The sequence below is a fragment of the Chiloscyllium punctatum genome, chromosome 23 (genome assembly GCF_047496795.1).
Source record: "Chiloscyllium punctatum isolate Juve2018m chromosome 23, sChiPun1.3, whole genome shotgun sequence".
Taxonomy (NCBI): domain Eukaryota; kingdom Metazoa; phylum Chordata; class Chondrichthyes; order Orectolobiformes; family Hemiscylliidae; genus Chiloscyllium; species Chiloscyllium punctatum.
The window spans coordinates 72015344-72027421 of record NC_092761.1 but is presented as its reverse complement, the minus strand read 5'-3'; positions in this window follow the sequence as shown (position 1 = coordinate 72027421).

Genomic DNA, 12078 nt, shown 5'->3' with positions numbered 1-12078 from the left:
GGCTGGCCAGCATTTTCATTGCTCATCCTGACTTCCCCTTAAGAAGGTGGTAGTGAGCTATCATCTTGAATCGCTGCAGCCCATGTGCTGTAGTTGACGCACAACACCCTCAGGAAGGGAGTACCCGCACCAGTGACAAAAGAGTGAAATATTTCCAAGTCAGGGTGGTGAGTGGCTTGGAAAGTATTTTGCAGTTGGTGATGTTCCCGTATATCTGCTGCCCTTGTCCTTCTAGATGGAAGTGGTTGTGAGGTTAGAAGGTGCTGCTGAAGGATCTTTAGTGAGTTGCTGCAGTTTTTTAGATAGTACACATTGCTGTTACTGAGCATTGTTAGTGGGGGGAGTGGATGCTTGTGGATGTAGTGCCAATTAACTGTGCTGCTTTGTCTTGAATGGTGTCAAGCTTCTTGAGTGTGTTTGGAGCTGCATCCATCCACACAAGAGGGGAGTATGTTCCACTACACACTTGACTTGTGGCTTGTAGATGGTGGACAGATTTTGGGGAGTAAGGAGGTGAGTTACTCATCACAGTATTCCTAGCCACTGACTTAATCTTGTAGCTGCTGAGTTTATGTGATGTGTTTTTGATCAAGGATTTTGATAGTAGGGGATTTAGTGTTGGTACATCATTGAAGATCATGAGGTGGTGAGTCAATTGTCTCTTACTGGAGATGGGAATTGCCTGGCATTTTAGTGTGCAAATGTTACTTGCCACTTGTCAGCCCATGCCTAGATATTGTCCAGTTCTTGCTGCATTTGAACATCGACTTCTTCAGTATCTATGGAGTTGTGAATGGGGCTGAACGTTGTACAGTAATTGACAAACATCTCCTTCTCACCTCATGATAGAGAGAAGGTCTTTGATGAGGCAGATGAACATGGTTGGATCAAGGACACTATCCTGAGGAACTCCTGCAGAGAAGTCCTGGAGTTGAGATAACTGACCTCCAACAATTACAATCATCTTCTTATGTGCCATGTATGATTCTAACCAGTGGAGAGTTTGCCCTCTGAGACCCATTGATTCCAGTTTTCCTGGGGCTCCTTAATGCCACACTCAGTCAAATGCAGTCTTGATGCTGTTACTCTCATATCACCTCTGGATGAAGCAGTGCAAACTTCAATGTCTGTGTGATGTTTCAGTGGATGATGCATGGTACTGTCTCATCCCCCACTTTATCCTGATTGAGTGAATTGTTGTGGGTGTGTCAGATGGATGATTTATAGATCACATCTTTCAATGGGGTTGAATCTTATTATCTAAGTCTCACTGCCCTCTTAGACTTGGTTAGTGGTGCCAGCTCTATGCTATTAATCAAGTCAAGTACCTCTCCACTTTGGATCTCAGGACGATGTGTTTTTTCTGGCCGACAACCCAAAGCCCATATATGTGACACAATAGTCCTCAAACCTTTTCAGTGTCATCATGTTCCCTGTCAATCAGATGATTGATTGTTTTAACATGGGCTTTCATCAGCATCACCCCCCTATTTGATTGTGGTCCCACTGATATCTAAGCCAAACTGACCCCACTTGGACATCCTCAGTTTATGTTATGAGGTCTTTCATAATTTTTCTGAGCTATTCCATATTCTCATTTATCCCTTTGGCCAATCCATCAAGTATCCATTGTCGGTCTTCTTTTCCCCCCTTTTTGAGCTACATCCCCTACTTTACTTTCCTATCTCAGTCCTAACTTAATTAGTGAAGTTTCCATCAAATCAGACATTTGCTTATCATTAATAAGTTTTTAAAACATTCTACTGCACAGTTTATATTCCTTACCTTATGCCAATGATCAGAAAGCATGTTAATTTCCATTAATTTTATGAAGTTTGTAAGATCAGCTCTAATAAGACAGTTACATTTACTGATATACTCCTTTGAGAAAGCTGACAATCTTGGAAGTAACTTCTCTCTTACTCAATCTTCAAAGATCAAATAAACACACTCTCTTTGTCTTGAGGCAACTTCTTCTATTTGCATGTTTTAAATTAGTTTAAAAGAGAAGTTTAGTTCCTGGATGGGCCTTACTCTTTTTACCTCAAATACCTTTCTTGCAAATTCTCTTTACTAAATAAAATAACACACATGTTCAATTTCCATCAATATTGATAAAATACAATCACAGCTTAAACAAGTCATTAATAGAAACTTACTTGGAATCTTCAGGTTTTTCAGGACATGACCTTTGCCTCACCCATGTCTTATAATTTTTCTGTCATTCTGCACAGCTCAAAGAATTTATATATTTCTACATACATAATTTCTATCAACAGAGATAGTTGAGCATGATGATCTGCTTAAATTGTTTTAAATTTTCTTTCAGTTAATCTGCTTTCATAACTTGTTCTAAAATTCGCTACATCCTCTCATCCATAAACTTGAACATTATAGATTCACATTTATGGTCCTTAATTTGGTTTGTTATATTCCAGTTCTCTATCCACAGATCACTTTACTCAAACACAGCAATATAACTTCATACTTGGACTTTAGTTTCTCCAGCTCTCTTTCATCTGTATCTGTCTTTGGATGCTTCTTATTAAATCTTAAATACAATCCTAAAGCCCTTGATTGTTCAAATCTAGTTCTCCTTGTATATTTTGCAATTTCACTCACTTTACTCTACAATTGTTTTATGGCCAGTTTCTCTGAGGAGTGTCATTTTCTTGTAAATTGAGATGTTTTACTGCCCATTTCATGCCATGATGTTTGCCAAGTTGGTGCATATGATTGAAACTCATTCTCCAGTGCAATATTTTCCATTGTTTGTACCAATCTATTTTGGAATAGTCTCAGAATATCCTTGCATACTTTTCTGGTATCCCAGTACCATGTGACACAGTCTTGACTCTCCTATAATCTGATCAAAAGATCTGTGAGCTTTTACTTATCTCTCCACATATTGTTCCAATGCCTCAGGAATCAAGTTCTGTTCACTAAAAGGAAAGACAAGGACACAAATATAACCAAGAGAAAGCTATCGGTTTAGTGCTGCCATCCAAACTTCCCTTTCACTAAAATGCATGGTAATCTCAGTTGCTGTCAGAATCCATTATTGTAATTTCACTTGCTGTCAAGCTTCTTCTGCCATCATTCTCTACCCACTTCCACTCATCCAATTTTACAATTCAACTAGTTACCATTCTATCTCATTCCCGAGCCCTGGAGAGATTTGCATACCGATAAAATATATTCTCATAATAGGTTTAAGGCAGAGGTAAAGCATTCCTGTTTAATTCCAAGCAGTAACATATTTTATTCTTTCTTTCTCTAAGATGACCGTTTTTTAAAAAAAGTTACTTGATAACTCACTCTGGATATCTTATATACATTCATGTAATTTTGTCCAACTTCAGTATTTCATTTACTTCTTCAATAGACACTGTCAATTTTACTTCCATGCATTTCAAACCACTGAGACTGTGTGCATGCATTCATTATTTTTTAAATTTGAGGTAACTGTTCCTTTTTAATGTTTTATAATGCCAGGCCATGCGAGTCTTAATATAGTTTCTTATTATGATATTTTTAAGTGTGCCCAGGCTTTGTGGTTTTGAAATGTCTGACACTCAATATATTTAGTGTTTTCACAGTAGTTCTCTGATCCTGAGCTCCATGGTTAATAAATGCTTGATGGGTTAAGGATGATTCATCCATCACTGTGTTGCGACACTGAAAGTCCATAGACAAACTCTGAAATTCAAAACTGTTGGAAAAACCTTCCGTACCTGCAGTTATCTGGAAAACAAAATAGTAGCCATTCATCTCAAGCAGAAGGTGTTAATTAGTCCAACTATATCTATTGATAAAAATTATAATAGTGGAACATATAAATTCTTTGAGTTTTTCAGATAGTTTAGTGCTGACCTAAAGGAGACAGAGGGAAGACACTTAGAGATAATTACATCACAGCCTCTCCTCCACTTGTACAGAGATAAGAGTCATGCTGCTTCCATCTTTTCTGAACAAAAGGAGAGCCTGTGTCCTTTGTTAGATTTTACTTTTCTTTTAAACTCATTGATATCGGTTTTCTCAGCTTTTAGGACACAGAGTCATATAATTTTGTTCAAACATGATTACTTTTCGAAAATTCCAATCTACCCTATCTTTTGATCAGATTATAGGAGAGTCAAGACTGTGTAACATGGTACTGGGATACCAAAAAAAGTATGCAAGGATATTCTGAGACTATTCCAAAATAGATTGGTACAAACAATGGAAAGTATTGCACTGGAGAATGAGTTTCAATCATATGTACCAACTTGGCAAACATCATAATTCACAACAAAGAAATTCAAGATGAACAAATCTTATCATCATAACATCCATGTGTTAATACAACATTTGTGCATTCACTCAGGCCAGAAACTGAAATTCCAAATATGATAATTCAATGAAAAAGGTTCTGAAATTAAACAGATACCCAGAATTCTTTCTTCAACCTAAGTACAACACAAATATTACAGTATTTTGAGGAAAGAGGAAATAAGTTATGTCATTTGACTTGATTTTTCTTTCTTCAAATGGTTTTATTCAATTGTGGCCAATCCTAAGAGGTGAATTCTTACCAAAGCTTTAAGAAACAAATTCTAAATCAACATTTCATAATCTTTTGCATGACTGATAATTTCTTAAATGGACATCATCATAACCATATATGTTCCAAACTGAGGCACACACATTGCCATACTTTCTCAAAATATAAACTTAACTAAATGAAGGGTTTGAATCCCACCACAACAGATGGTAGAATTCAAATTCAATAAGTATCTGGAATTAAGAGTCCAATAATGACCATGAACCCACTGTCAAATGTTGGAAAAACTCATCTAGTTCATTAATGTCCTTTATGGAAGGAAACTGCCATCCTTACTTGGTCTGGCCTACACGTGACTCCAGACCCACAGCAGTGTGCTTCATTCTTAGCTGCCCTCTGGGCAACTGGGAATGGGCAATAAATGCTGGCCCAGTCAATGATGCCCTCATCCCATGAATACATTCTTAAAAACTCAAAGTATCCCCATTTGATAGGAATGAAAACACATAAATTGTACAAGACAACACTTAACAACCAATGAATGAAGATATATACAAGCCAAACCACAGTGAATTCTTATTTAGTTCAGGGACTATGGACACTCGAATTCACATAAAAAAAAGTCTTATTACTTCAAACAAACACAGAAAAGCTGCTCACTCTCTCTCTCTCTCCCTCTCTCCTATAACTTGTGAGCCTTTTTTTCTAATCTCCATATTTAACTTTATGCTTATCCTTTGCAACAGTGAGAGTGAGATGTAAGGTAGTTTCACATTCAATGATTTACATTCCAGAACCGGTAGTGATGATACTCAGACCCAATAGGGAAGTTTACCTCCATACATCTTGTCTCTGATAAATATTTGCTGTCCACATAATTTCTCTTTAAATTGTTATGGTTTGGTTCAAGGATGGTAATACCGTCCCAGCCGACATGACTTTGGGCTTTTTTTTGTTTCAGTTGTTTTCATGCACTTCGTTAGTTCTAAATGAGCTTGAAATATGAATATTAAGGCCTTATCTTCTTTGTTTCTCTTTTTTTTAACCATTCCTTTTGCATACTAGGTGGGTTTGTAAGGTTCCAATTAGCCTTAACCATTTGGTTAACCAATTAGTTTCTTATGTCTGTCTGGCAAGGGATTAGGGATCAGATGGGTCCCCACCTTAGTTCCATCATTCCTATCTTGGCCATCGTCATTCATAAGAATAACAGACCAGCAAATGGCCAGATGTCGGGGGATCCCCACCTCATCCTTGAGGCATGACTTGGACTCAGTCACTGCCCCAAATTCACATTGTGCACTATATCTCAGAGGGAACACCATGCTGCATCACACTAGCCCAGCCATTTTATTTAAGTCCTACTATGCGGGTGACCAAACTCAGAAATCCCTCAGTGACATGGAATGTTGCTCAGTTCACTGAAGTGTCACAGAGGTGTCTACATCCGGGTGATTGAGAGGATTCTTGAGTCGCAACACTTGCTATCCCAATACCAAGCTTGCAGACTCTACAGCCTTCTGGACTCTATATTGAGTTCACCAATTTTAGGGCTTGAGGCACCTTCTCCTATGTCCTTGCGCCAAACCCTACACATCAGGCCTTGTTATCACATGGTCAACTATTACACACAATCCATTGTTAGCCATGTTACCTCGACATATAAGCAGTTATTTATTCTTCTAGGTTGAACATTATCCACTTTTTTGTCTGTTCAACTGTCCTTCTCTCTTTTAAGGTTTTATCTCCACCTATCATTTACTCCTTAGCTCGTCCCAAATTTGTGCAGAAAAACAGCATTTTCCTACCTACAATCAGTTCTGAAGAAAGGTCCCTAGACCCAAAGTGTTAACTCTGATTTCTCTCACAGATGCCCTCTCACAAGAGAGAGAAGAAGGCATTTGGTATGCTTTCCTTTATTGGTCAGAGTATTGAGTATAGGAGTTGGGAGGTCATATTGCAACTGTACAGGCTGTTGGTTAGGCCACTTTTAGAAAGAATATTGCATGCAAGTCTGTCTCCTTCCTACTTGAAGGATGTTGTGAAACTTGAAAAGGTTCAGAAAAGAGTTACAAGGATGTTGCCAGGGTTGGAAGATTTGAGCTATAGGGAAAGACTGAATAGGCTGAGACTGTTTTCCCTGGAGCGTTGGAAGGTGAGAGGTGACTTTTTAGAGGTTGGTAAAATCATGAGGTGCATGGATAGGATAAATAAAGAAAGTTTTTTTCCTGGGGTGGGTGAGTCCAGAACTAGAGGGCATAGGTTTACATCGAGAGGGAAAGGATATAAATGGGACCTATGGGGCAACTTTTTTTACACAGAGTGTTGTACATGTTTGGAATGAGCTGCCAGAGGAAGTGGTGGAGGCTGGTACAATTGCAGCACTTAAAAGGCATCTGGGTGGGTATATGAATAGGGAGAGTTGAGAGGGATATGGGCCAAGAGCTGGCAAATGGGACTAGATTAATTTCAGATACCTGTTCTGCATGGATGATTTAGATTGAAGTGTCTGTTTCCGTGCTGTACATCGCTATGTCTCTATGACTCTGTGCTACCTGATGTGCTGACTTTTTTCCAGCAATTTCTATTTTTGTTTGAGTCATATTATTACTTGACTTCATACACATCCAATCATGCATGGTCAATGAAGAACAACTCCAAGTCTTCCCATGACTTCACAATGTTTACATACATCCTTATCATTTATCCTTGGGCTTTTACAATCCATCATACTCCACCATATTCCATAAGCCTGTCTACTGGCAGGTTGGGGGCTTATCCCTATTCTTTCAGGGTGTCTATCCATCGGAATTCAGTTAAATGCCTTAATGCTAGTTTTTTGGTTCCTTTAGAACTTTGATATACCTATATAAGTGTATATAATATGTAGTGACAATTCCCTAAAGAGTCTTAACTACTGTTGGATCAGTCATTTTCTTCTGATCTTTACAAAATAATAAACTTTAAAGTAGCTACTTAAAGGGACCCCAATCAAGGTTTTGCAAGGGCATTCTTTAGTAAGACAATCTCTGTGTTTAAAGTTGATGCTGGACGAATCCAATTAAATCCCTTGATGTTGAAGATGTTAAAATACTATTTTATACATTTTATATATATATTATACCCTTCTAAAGGTCTTAACTAATGTCAATCCAGCTTTTCCTCTTCTATCCCATATTAAATTAGAAAACTTTAAATTAGATTACAATAAGGCCTTCGATCAGTGCTTTCCTGATCAAAAGTTTCTGAGCATAAGCAGGGGTTACATTTTTGCTTCTTCTTAATAAGACCCTATTGTGTGAATTCTATGTGACACCTTAGTATCTAAACTGGTTGTTAATCTAATCTGAAGGCCACAATTCTGACTGCTAAATTACTGCTTCAACCAACAGTCCACTTCAGCCATTTTTGTGCCAACTACAAACCACAGGCAGCCATTTTATGTTCATTAAGAACCATGGGCAACCCTAACACTTGTAAAATAAAGAGAAGAATAAGAGTGTCAGTAATGAGAGAAAGTTTATGTCTGTGGAGGAATGTAAAGTGGCTGTTGTAAACTTTCAAAATGTCTGCAGTCTCCTTATTCAAATTTATTCCTCAGAATTTAAATTTCATTTTTGCCCTGACACTTGCTAATCTATTTCAGTTTTCCAGCTAGGGAAGGACAAGGGCTAAAGTCGGATTAAGTGAGCTATTTTAATATGGCTGATCCACTGATGTGAGTCGTCTTGGACTATAAGGGCTGCCAATCAGGAAGCTGTTAGCAACTAACTGAGAATTTACGTTATATCACTGTGTAAGCAAGCTCTGTTTGCAAAAATATAGCCTGGTTACTTTTCTGATAGAACTTTGAGATGAACTTTGAAGTCCTTTGTGCAAATCATAACATGTCTGATTATATTTGTTCCATGCCCCTTCTGTTGCACAAAGTATTGTGAGAAAAATTTAAATTCTTCTTGTGCTTTCTCTCAAAGAAAAATATTTTTGTTGCACACATGGACAAAGGGAAATCATTCATCAGAGGGAGTTTGCTTTTCCTGGCTCTTTCTGTGATACCAGCAAATATCTTCCTCATTTGGTCCAAGTTCCAATTTTTCTGAGGCTCTGAGTTTTCAGCATTTTGGCAGGTCCAGACCCCCACATGGCTTTGTCCCTATTGGCTGTAATGTCTGATGTACAGATGTTTTGAAAAATTGACAGCAACTCCACAGTAACTGATGAGAATTTGAATGTTGACCCCAAATGTCATGGCACAGTGGCTCGGTGGTTAGCACTGTTGCCTTCACAGCCCTAGGGACCTGGGTTTGATTCCAACCCTTGGGTGACAGTCTGTACATTCTCCTTATGTCTGCATGGGTTTCCTCCAGGTGTTCTGGTTTCCTATCACAGTCCAAAGATGTACAGGTTAGGTGGATTGGCCATTCTGAAGTGTACAGAGATGTGCAAGCTAGTTCGATTAGCCACAGGAAAGGAAAGGTTACAGGGGTGGATCTGGGTGGGATGCTCTTTGAATGGTCAGTGTGGATTTGATGAGCTGAATGGCCTGTTCAACATTGCAGGGATTCAGTGAAATGTATTTTATTTACCCAGTGTGTTGAGTTGGAGTGGCCTTGCTCAGCTACATGGTCATTGCCTTTTGAGAGATAAAATATTGAATTTAGTGAACCAGAGCCTAAGAAAGGAAATAGCAGCAAGCAGCTTCTCAAATAATTAAAAGAAGCACTTTGTGAGGAAATCTATTTAATGGTCCACCAGTTAATGAAATATTTCTCTCATATATTTCACACTTAAGAGTGCTGTGACATAATTAAACTGCAAATTGCATTATCGCAAAATATTCATATCTATATCATTGCATGGGCTTCTTCAACTTATGATATTCCAAGAGTGAATGCATGACAACATGGCATTTGATACTGCCGGGTGCTCAAGTTTTCTCCCACACTTCAAAGATGCGTAAGCTAGGTGGATTGGGTCATGCTAAATTGCCATAGTGTCCAGGACTGTGCAGGCTAGATGGATTAGCCATGGTAATGCAGGGTTCTGGGAATAGGGTTGGGTATGGGTCTGGGTGGGATGGTCTTTGGCTGGTTTGTGCAGACTTGATAGACCAAATTGCCTCTATTTGCTCTGTAAGAATTTTGTGAAAGAAGATTTGGAGGGAAATGAGAAACTCTTGACTAATTTGTAGAAGGAACCCAGACTTCATAACATAACAAGGCAAGAATATAAAAGCCAGAGGCCTCCCCAAGCTACAGCCTAATAGCTTCCAATTTCGGAAACTTGGTCCTTCTCAATCAGTTGCTCTGGCAGATGGATAAACATAATACACATAGGGATTGATATTAACATCACCACAAAGGGCTGGAGAAAATTAGGGGATGTGGAGATTGATGGATCAGATGCTTAAGAAGTGAACATTTAAAATTATGCCCCCAATATTGTGCATATATACCTGCTGCTATTTATGCAAGGGGGGGTTTATGGATTGTGTCTGTGTCCCATCACAGAGAGGTACATCACCTTGCTACAATGTTTAGATCAGGCTCCTACAGGGAGATATGAGGCTGATTATATTTTGATAGCTGCAAGCCATGTTTCCTCAGCCGCAGGAAATGTGGCTCTAAATGAAGCAATGAGTTCTCGCCTGCAGAAAGTGTTATTTTATAACCACTGCTCATAAAACAAGAAGTACTCCCCCACAAAGGTCCTGCAAATAAATTTCTCACTGTCCACAAATTCTAAGCTGTCCTTTCGGTTGCAATAAACTGACATCCCCCCCCACCCCCAACCTCCATTGAATACCCAATCCCAAAGTGCCCTCATGATTATCTGACTTTACTTCCCTGTCAACCATTCACACCTGTCCCATGTGATTTCTGTCGATGTCCCATATTCTCAATGCAAATCTGATTAATCCCCTCATGCTCTGTGATCTTTTCTGACTGTCCTTCCTCCCAGTTGATGGTTTAAGCTCTCCGCCTCCCCTCCCACCACCAGCCCTCCTCACCACCTCCCCCCCCCCCCCCCCCCCCCCACACACACACTCACACACGCACACGCACATGCACACATAAGCGCATGCGCACACACACATTCTGCTGATCGTTGTCAGATAGCCCCAAGCTCTAGGACATATGGCATTATGGTGCCATCAGACAGTTTCCATTTCTACTTAGGAGTAATAACACAAGGATCATGCTGGGTAATACATCAGATGAAGCCTAATGTGGCCTGGAATATAGAGAAGAAGAAAACCTTATAATGCTGTTGAAGCTTCTCTGAGAAATCTTCACAGATGCTTTTTCTCTTTGTATGTACACCAGTCTCTCAATCAGAATGTGATGACAAGTAAACATACTTTTGCTGAACTCATCTGCCTGGCATTCATCATTATGTATTTCTCTTCCTAAAGATAACACAAATAGAATAGATTCCCACAGAGAAACCCATTATCAAATTTTCTGGCATCCAATCAAAATACTTGGCAGTGTCAGAACCCATGATGTTAAACTTTTACAGTGTGCCAGGAGAAATACTTCACAATGTCGTTCCTCAACCTTCAGCAGATATTATGAGAACTGTTAACTAAGATCAAATAGAACCAAATTTCATTCAAGTCTCCAATGTTTTGCTTTAAACTTGATATCAACATCTTATTCAGTACAAGTCACATGCTCTGTCAGATGATGCGTTGCTAAAAGAAAAGTCTTGGGTCTCTAGTCTGAGAAGGCAGAGGTGACACACAATTAATGGGAAGGGAATCAAAGGGTGAACCAAGCTATTCCTTTCCTCACTGTTTCCTAATGATTGTTTCAGGAGCCACCACAGGGTCAGAACAGCCATTCATTCATCCTCTTCGTACTGAGTGTTATATCTGCCAAGTTCTCAGAATAGAATAACTTTAAGAGAAAGTCACTTTGAGTTTTAAATTTTGATGAAAAATCCTGTCATAGTCTTCAAATTACCAAATAGCCAGTGTCCCACAAAATAACAATGCTCAGAAATGTCCATTCAGAAAAATATTTTTTTTTAAATTTAGTTTCCACTGATTTTTCATTAGGATGATTGAGACATAAAGCTAATTTAATATTTTGTACGAAATCACAGGTGGAGCTGCAGTTGGCAGCAACGGCTTCATTTGTGAATCTGTGTCAGTGCCAATAATATGTCTTCTGGGTGTTGACCAAAATATGCATTGAACTATGTAGGGAATTGAACGACTTACCAGACCAGGCAAATTCGTGCTGCAATGGAAATAATGCGATTCAAATCATGACAATACACAGCTCCAAAGTCCAATGTAGTGTGTTTGCAACTTCTTGCTTCAGCTAATTAACACTTTCCTTCCCAGGTGCTTCATCTTTTAGGTGTGATATCTGAAAGTACAATAGAATAGATGCATGCAAGATCAGCCAACTTAATGTCCACCGTTCTACAAAGCAGGTCACTGATTCTTTCATTGTCAGAACATTTTCATTTATCATCCAAACACATTGTACCACGCTCAATGACACATTCTCTCCTCCCTTATG